Here is a 7,199-nt window from a genome sequence, read left to right as displayed (position 1 = left end):
TAGGCTTCTTATCAGCAATTGCTTTTCTTGATGTTTTATCCTATCTATCTCTTGGGGTTGTTGCAAGTAGAAAATATGAAAACATTTGAAAAAGCATGTAAAGGCACAATTTTTTTTAAAAAAAGGAAAAATGTTAGGATTATTATGTTTCTGATTATTGTAGTTTTTGTGGCCGGGACTTTAAAATGTCTAGCCTTGGGGCAACAGTCTGGTTTGGAGGGCAGGTCAGGTGGGTTAGGGGACAGGTAAAGGGAGCTGCTTTGGGAGAGGCATGCTTCAAAGCCTTCGGAGCTCATGGATACCGCTCTGTTCTCAACTCCTTGACTAACAGCAGTGGCCAAGCCAGGGCCACTGACTCCCACTGGCTGCTCAGATTCTAGAGCTCACTGGCATAAGTGGAGCACTCCAAAGCTGAGCAGCTGCCTGGAAATGGAGGTCTTGTCAGGGCTCCTCCCCAATGGTTTAATTTACTATCCCTACAGGGGTCTATGTCTTTTTAAACTTGCCAAAGAGATCACTTTTGGAGCAGGGGAGGGAGGTAAAGGCTGCAGGCAGGTGAGATATTATGAAAGAGCTAGCAGATTTTTGTTCATTTACTGAGCAGTAACTAATGGGAAGGATAACTGGGGTGTAGAATAGCAGGGAGTTACACATTTGCTATAATTGGTGCATAGATCGATTTTCTTTTAGGAGTAATGTAATTATTCTAAACACAAATGTGTATCAAGTTTTAGGGTAATGAGGATAAGTTACACTGTAGGCCGATGGGAAAATAGGTCTCTAAAAATTTACTCAAACTTGGATATAGCCCCCAACTCTAGTCTTTAATTCCTATTTATAAACTTTCATTGATTTTCAAAAAAATGCTTTTTGGACCTATTTTTATTTTCGTCTTGTGCAGTTTCTCAGGAAAGCTGCCTAGAAGTTAGCTCACACCTGTGTAGGATGACTTTTTCTCCAAGTGTTGCCCTGAGCCTGTTCCAGGATTGGGTGAACAAACCCAGTCCCCTGCTGCCTCATCTGCCTTGATGATTTGATTGGTATGGTGTTTTTTTAAAACAATCAGCAAAATAATTTGCACTGCAGAGTCCTTAGTAGGTCTTTTTAATTGGACATTCATATTAATAAAAATCAAAAGCAGCATACAATCATTTAATGTCCCAGCACTGGAGTATATCCAACTGTTTTCCTGTTTGGGGTTCCACTTTAGTCACTGTCTGTATGTATGCATAAATTTTTACATAGTTGCAACCACTGCCTTTTTTTGGTGTGTGGCTGTGGTTATTGGCATCTAGTTTTCCAAGTAACATTGACACACATCTGTTCAAATCAATTGACGTTCCCATCATGACTGACTCATTTGGCGGGGAAAACAAGCTTACATGCCAATTGGAACAAAGAAGCATGGGTATCAGGGAGCAGCAGGGAGAAAGAAATGGTGGGAGAGGGTTATTTTGACTTACAGATCATAAAACATTTTCCAATAACTTTTTTAAAGGATGCATAATATTACACTGAGTGATTGATTATATTTTATCCCATGTTGTGGGACATTTGGGTGGTTTTCAATACCTAGTGAGTTTAGAATGCATATAAATTACAGGATTTGAGAGATGACTGTATTTTCTTGAAACAGAAGTCTTCTGTGTCCAGATCCGGGCCAAGAGTGTTGATGCAGTGTTCCTTTGTTGGAAAAAAAGTCATTACTGCTAACTGGAAATGCTGGATGCCTTCAAAAAATATCCTTGTGATTAAAATATTTTAAATTATGTTCAATTCTAGCTTATAAATGTAACCTATATATCTTGTCCCACAACTTACAGAAATGTGGAATTTTAAATTTAGAGCCTGACTAAACTTTTCCTAGTTTATGGGCCACATCTGTCTAATAAACTTAATACAAGGCTGTGTGCACGCAGCTTCCTAACAAATAACATGTGCTGGGAAAAGATGAGAAAACAATGGAAAGGTGCCTACTTGAAGGTGGTAACATCGGATCAATTGATCTGCTGACTATAAGTGGATTCCTTTCACACTCCCACACATTATGATGCACATTTAGCAACGTTGAAAAACAATTTGAATGAATACCTTAGAGAGTTAAAGAGAATTTATAGTCTGGAACGAATTGCAATCTTCTTAATTGACACGGAAATGTTTGGCTAAAATATTGCTTTATTCACATTTTTGTCCTTGGAGGAAAATCTAGGCACACTGCAACTTCGACCGTGTGAATAATGGTGTAAGATGACTGCTTTAAGTCAGAAAAAGGGCACTACGCAGTCCGAAGGCTGTGTGGATGCCCTCAAGCTCGATGCCTCTTGGGGGCCTGGGGCCAAGGGCCACAGCGCATCTGGAAGGCAATGCCCCCAATCCGGATCGTGGCTCCCACCCTCCGCCACTTGCAGTCCCCAACCGGCCGGGTCTCTCACCTGGGTCTCGCTGGAGGGAGCTGGAGGGCGCGGGTATGGTCCTCCCGTGGGATGGGCGCTGGCTGCTGCCAGGCCTCCTTCTGGCTCGAGGGGACCCGTCCTGAGCAGGGAGAAAGGGAGAAGATGAGAGGCGCGGCGGCAGTCTCGAGGTGCCTTTCCTACCCTAAGCGCAAAGCCAGGCGGGTGTGGGAACCTGTTCGCCGTTCAGGCCTCGGGATTGCGAGCCCGCGGGGCCCTGGGCCGGCCGCGAGCCAACTTTCAGGGTTCGCGGTCCGGGATCGAGGCCGGGGCGGGGCAGCGGCGGCCGCGGGGAGCCGGGCTGGCCCCAAGCAGCCGGGTGGCGGCGCCCCAGGAGCCCTCAGGTCCGCGGTGGCCGGAAGGGCCCCGACCCGCCCGCGCCGGCCTCAGCGCAAAGGAGTCTGGGAGAGCGCGCGTGGGGGCGGCGGGAGCCTGAGCCCCGGCTCGGGCTGCCTGGAACCCAGGGCTCCCCAAACCCGACCTCCTCCTGCTCCTCCTCCAGGGGTCCCACTCCTGGCCCCCAGGAAGACAGTTCCAGGCAGCCTGTACAGACCAGAGGGGCTTTCACGTCTTTGGTTTCTTTTAGGATGACAGAAAGCGTGGGAAAGTTTCCATACCTCTCTCTGTCTTTGCCAAGAGTCCTTGACCTGCCCATGCGCTGGATCAAACCAAAAACCTAAAGTGATTTTCACAGGCAAAGTACGACCTCAGCCAGAGAATGAGTCCTCTCTTTTCTAGGCCGGCTCTCAAGCTCCTAGCCTAGACTGGGGGGCGCACAGTGAGGGGTGGAGACAGCGTTAGAGGTCCATTGGTAACAGTTCCTGGAGTTCTGTAGGCACGGAGGGCCCCAGAGTCGACAGCTCAGGGGCTGCCATTTTCTCAGGAGCTGTCCAGCCAGCGCCCTGCCAGCGGGGCAATCCCTGTGGGCGGGCCCCCGGGCGACTGCGGTGGCCTTGGGGAAGCGCCTCCAGAGTGGAATTCTGGTACCAGATTTTGGGAGATAGGGCAAGAGGCAGCTTGAACTGCCGAGCCTCATTCCACAGCCACCCCCTTGGGTAACCTCGCTCCCTGCAGGCCTCAGATCACTTAGGTCAGGCCTTTCTACGAGGCAGCCTGGGATTCACCGGCGGGCCAGGCCCTGTGCCTTGCCAGATCTCGACAGAAGCTTCCCCCAACAGAGACAGGGAGAAGAGTGGGGAAGGTGTCGAGAAGGGGCCAGAAACATTCTCTTTCCTGGACTCCAGTGTCCTTTCCACACGCAGGATGTGAGTCATTTACCAGGAGCCGCACAGCGGCCTGGCGACTGCTTGCAATGGGTCACCTTAAGGCGTCCCCTTACTTCTTTTCCAACTACTCCCCTCCTCGCCACCCCACACCATTTAGTTGCTGAGACTTGAAGGTAGTCTTTATTCGTTTTTTGTCCTGTGAGTGGTAGGTAGTCTAGGTGATCAGGAGGGTTCTCCCCCCACACCCTCGTTTAAATTTTACCCGGACGGGGAAAGGAGTGCTAAAATGCAGTTTCTTTCACATCTATTCAAAGGCGGGCAAAGGTTGGACCGAGGACAAACGCGCCTCACCCGGGTCTCGCTGCTGGAGCAGACAAGGCGGGCACTAGACTAGGACTTACCTGGTGGGGGGGCCCGTGCCGGAGTCCCAGTCTTGCCCGGGCAGCAGAAACAATACTCCAGATCACCAATTGCCCACTGCAGTACTGTTCCCGCTGCTAGGGCACGGCTGAGTGCTGCACGGCAACCCCCTTCTCGGCACGCTTGGCCCAGACCATCCCCAGCCCCCAGCCCCCAGCCCCCCGGGCGAGCAGCAGAGCTCTCCTCGAATTCTGGCGGAGCCTCGTGGGAGGTGAAAGGGCGCCGGGGGAAGAGGAAGAGAGATCCAAGCCTCCGCTCACCTACCTGTTCCAGAGCTGGCCTGGGGAGCCGGTGCTCCCCGGGAACGCACGCACGTCTAGCAGAACCCCACCTTCCTACTTCCTCGCAAGGGGGTATAGCAGCGCCTCACGTTTTGAACCGTTTAAAGCACTTCAAAACATGAATTGCTGCTGCATCCCCTCGGAGTCAACGAAGGAGGATCGCTCTGGGGTACCTGCAGGTGGAGAAAGACAAGGTGACTGGAAGGAAGACCCCCGTGCCGCCCGATGGCGAGGAATAAAGCGAAACGTCAGTCCAAATCGACATACTTTTTAGAAATTTGATTTCCAGGTTCAGCAGGTGGAGTGAAGGATGTTACTCGATTTCTTCTTTTTTTCCCTCAGAGGATGAATCTTGGAAAAGTGTAGTGGTGAAAGGCAGAGGGCTGAGAGAGGAATTAGGGTGGGAAAGAATCTTACTTCTGAAGGAAAGCATAGTAAGAAAAGAAATTGAGGCAGTTTGGCAACATCTGGATCACTCTTGCCTGCTTCCAAAGTCTTCCTGAAACTTTTTCCTGGTGTATGTTATAAATAAGCCTCACTCAATGTCCCCACTAAAAAAACAATAACTTTTCATTTATTGACTTAAAGAAGATCACCAAAATGTCTCTGGCGGCTTCAGCTTATTTTAATATATATGATAGTTGGGAAATACAGATCCATCCCTAGAAGCATGAGATGTCCTCTTGAACTCACCAGTGCTTTCTTATTACAGCAAACACCCTGCTTTGAGTTCTTTTTAAAGGTATTAAAGAATGAAGAGATAACTCTTCTGATATGAAATATCTGGATGTTTACATATGAAACTAACTCAAACTTATTCATAAATACTTTGTACCTTTTAATACCAGCTATTAAAACACAAGTCAAAAAGTTTAAATACTTGATGTCAAATCAGTCCTTCTTGTCTCAAGCAGTTCCCCAGAAATGCTTTCCCGTTCTGAAATGGCCGGCTCTGTGCATACTCCTTAATGATTAACTCATTACATACCACTTTTTCCTTTTTAAAATGGACACACATTAGCAATAAGTTACACGCATCCTTTCCCACAGTGTTTAAACGGAATAGTCAAGCAGAAGCAAATAAATCTGTAACCCTCAATCACAAACCTGTAAGTTAAAACAACACAAGTAGCACAAAATGCTAATGGTTTTGAAAGTTAAAATACGTTTCAATACAAGTAATAGACACGACAAGTATCCACGTCTGTTAAGTGTTTTGGTTCATTTAAAATTTACATCGTTTTTTCAAAACCAGTTTAATGGATGCTGTGTCCTGTTTATTAGATGATAAAATGTTCAGAGTATTCAATGAGACTAATTACAAAATTCGTAACACCAGACTGAGATCCAGTGTTACCAAATGCACTACTTATGGTAAACTAATTTATTAATAACTCGTTCCCTAAATTGGGACATACATTTAAGTGTGTGTAAATTCCATCTTGTTTTGGCTATGCTATTTACAAACAACTCTCACTTTTGGGATTAATGGAGATAAACGTCCTTGGTTGCCTTTAAAAAGAAAGAAAAAAAAAACATGTTTAGCAAATGTACAGTTTTACTTTAAAACTCCACAACCTTCTCCCAATTAAATATTTATGCCCCACACAAATATGAGAACCCTCACATTAAAGTCATCCCTCATTTAACATTTCCTTAGTTGACTACTTAGAAAAACAAAAGTTCATTCGAAACAGCAATGGTGTCAAAGGCGAAGGTCCCTTCCAGATTGCTCTGCAAACTCACTGGAATCGAATTCATTTGTACCTGTCATTTAACCCGTTTTTTCTCTCCTAGTGACAGTACAACGACTTACATTCCTAAAAAGCCACTTCGCTCCCCTAGTTTATGGATTTCCCCTTAGATTAAAGTTTACTTACGAAAAGAGATTACAAAGAGAAGTCTTGTCACTTCAGAAGAGAGTCAGTCGCCGATACAATAGACAAAGAATCGATACTTTCGAGTTGCCCTTAGCCCCACCCCGCCTTCTGAACTGAACTGTGTTGGGCCAAATCATTTGAGAGCCAAAGCATACGCCTCTTCCTCTGTTCATATTTTACAACGTTTTGTCTCAATTTTGCAGATGTCTTCTTCCCCCCACCACAAACACGATGGACCTTCCCTCGGCTCATTCATGCCGACTTTACCAACGTCATGTTTCCTACAGGGAAAACTAAACAACCTTGAAAGTTTTAGTTGGGAAAAGACAGTGCAAAACTAATCATACATTTATTTCCAAGACATATTTTACGGCTTACAAATAGGAGCCACGAAAAGTTCATGTACAGTCCGTCAAAACCAGTGGATCCCGACTCTAGCGAGGCTGACAAGCGGTCACAGCCCCTTACTCGATTTTCTCTCCCCACCCCTCCATCTTAGCTTTTTCCAGCCCGTTTCCTAAGAATTCTCCCAGCCCACTCATGTGTCTGTTTCGCCCGCACCCCGGCCCCCCCCCCCCCGCCTCCCGCCCCAACATGCTTTACAATCCCAAAGCAACACATAACTTTTTCAGCGTGGTAACTCAAATTTTTTTCAGTCTGCCGTAACCAACGTGATTAAAGGGAGAAATGCCAGCCAACAAGTCCCTTTTAAAAAAATCTCATGTCACCTCTCGATCCACTCGAAAATGGCGCCGAAATCGAAGAATTTCTTAAATTTCATTGTCAGCTGTTTGCAAAGGTTTCTGGGATTTTCCTGCGAAGCTGCTTCTCCGCGTCTGAGAGCTAGCGAACGAGCAAGCAAGCAAAAGAGAGAGGGAGGAATGGAGGGGGTGCGGAGGGCTGAGACAGACAGACAGCGAGAGAGCGGGGCCCGGGAGGGGA

General features: G+C 46.9%; 2 long non-coding RNA genes across 3 annotated transcripts; both read right to left on the bottom strand.

The window, feature by feature from the left end:
* Positions 1 to 1,088: 1,088 nt before the first annotated feature.
* Positions 1,089 to 3,091, bottom strand: LOC147341379 (uncharacterized). Its single transcript, XR_015159614.1, has 2 exons — positions 2,433 to 3,091; positions 1,089 to 1,683 (listed from the first exon to the last, which is right to left on the bottom strand). It is a non-coding gene; the product is annotated as an uncharacterized LOC147341379 (long non-coding RNA).
* Positions 3,092 to 4,883: 1,792 nt separating this feature from the next.
* Positions 4,884 to 7,117, bottom strand: LOC147341378 (uncharacterized). Of its 2 annotated transcripts, none has more exons than XR_015159616.1 (2): positions 6,258 to 6,791; positions 4,884 to 5,889 (listed from the first exon to the last, which is right to left on the bottom strand). It is a non-coding gene; the product is annotated as an uncharacterized LOC147341378 (long non-coding RNA). The 2 variants fall into 2 exon arrangements; XR_015159615.1 differs by lacking the exon at positions 6,258 to 6,791 and adding an exon at positions 6,986 to 7,117 and having other exon boundaries at positions 5,673 to 5,889.
* Between the last annotated feature and the right edge of the window lie 82 nt (positions 7,118 to 7,199).

The sequence above is a fragment of the Bos grunniens genome, chromosome X, assembly GCF_055505025.1.
Source record: "Bos grunniens cultivar Pamir isolate PY7600 chromosome X, Bosgru_T2T1.0, whole genome shotgun sequence".
NCBI classification, from domain to species: domain Eukaryota; kingdom Metazoa; phylum Chordata; class Mammalia; order Artiodactyla; family Bovidae; genus Bos; species Bos grunniens.
This window is presented reverse-complemented; position numbering and strand designations above follow the sequence as displayed.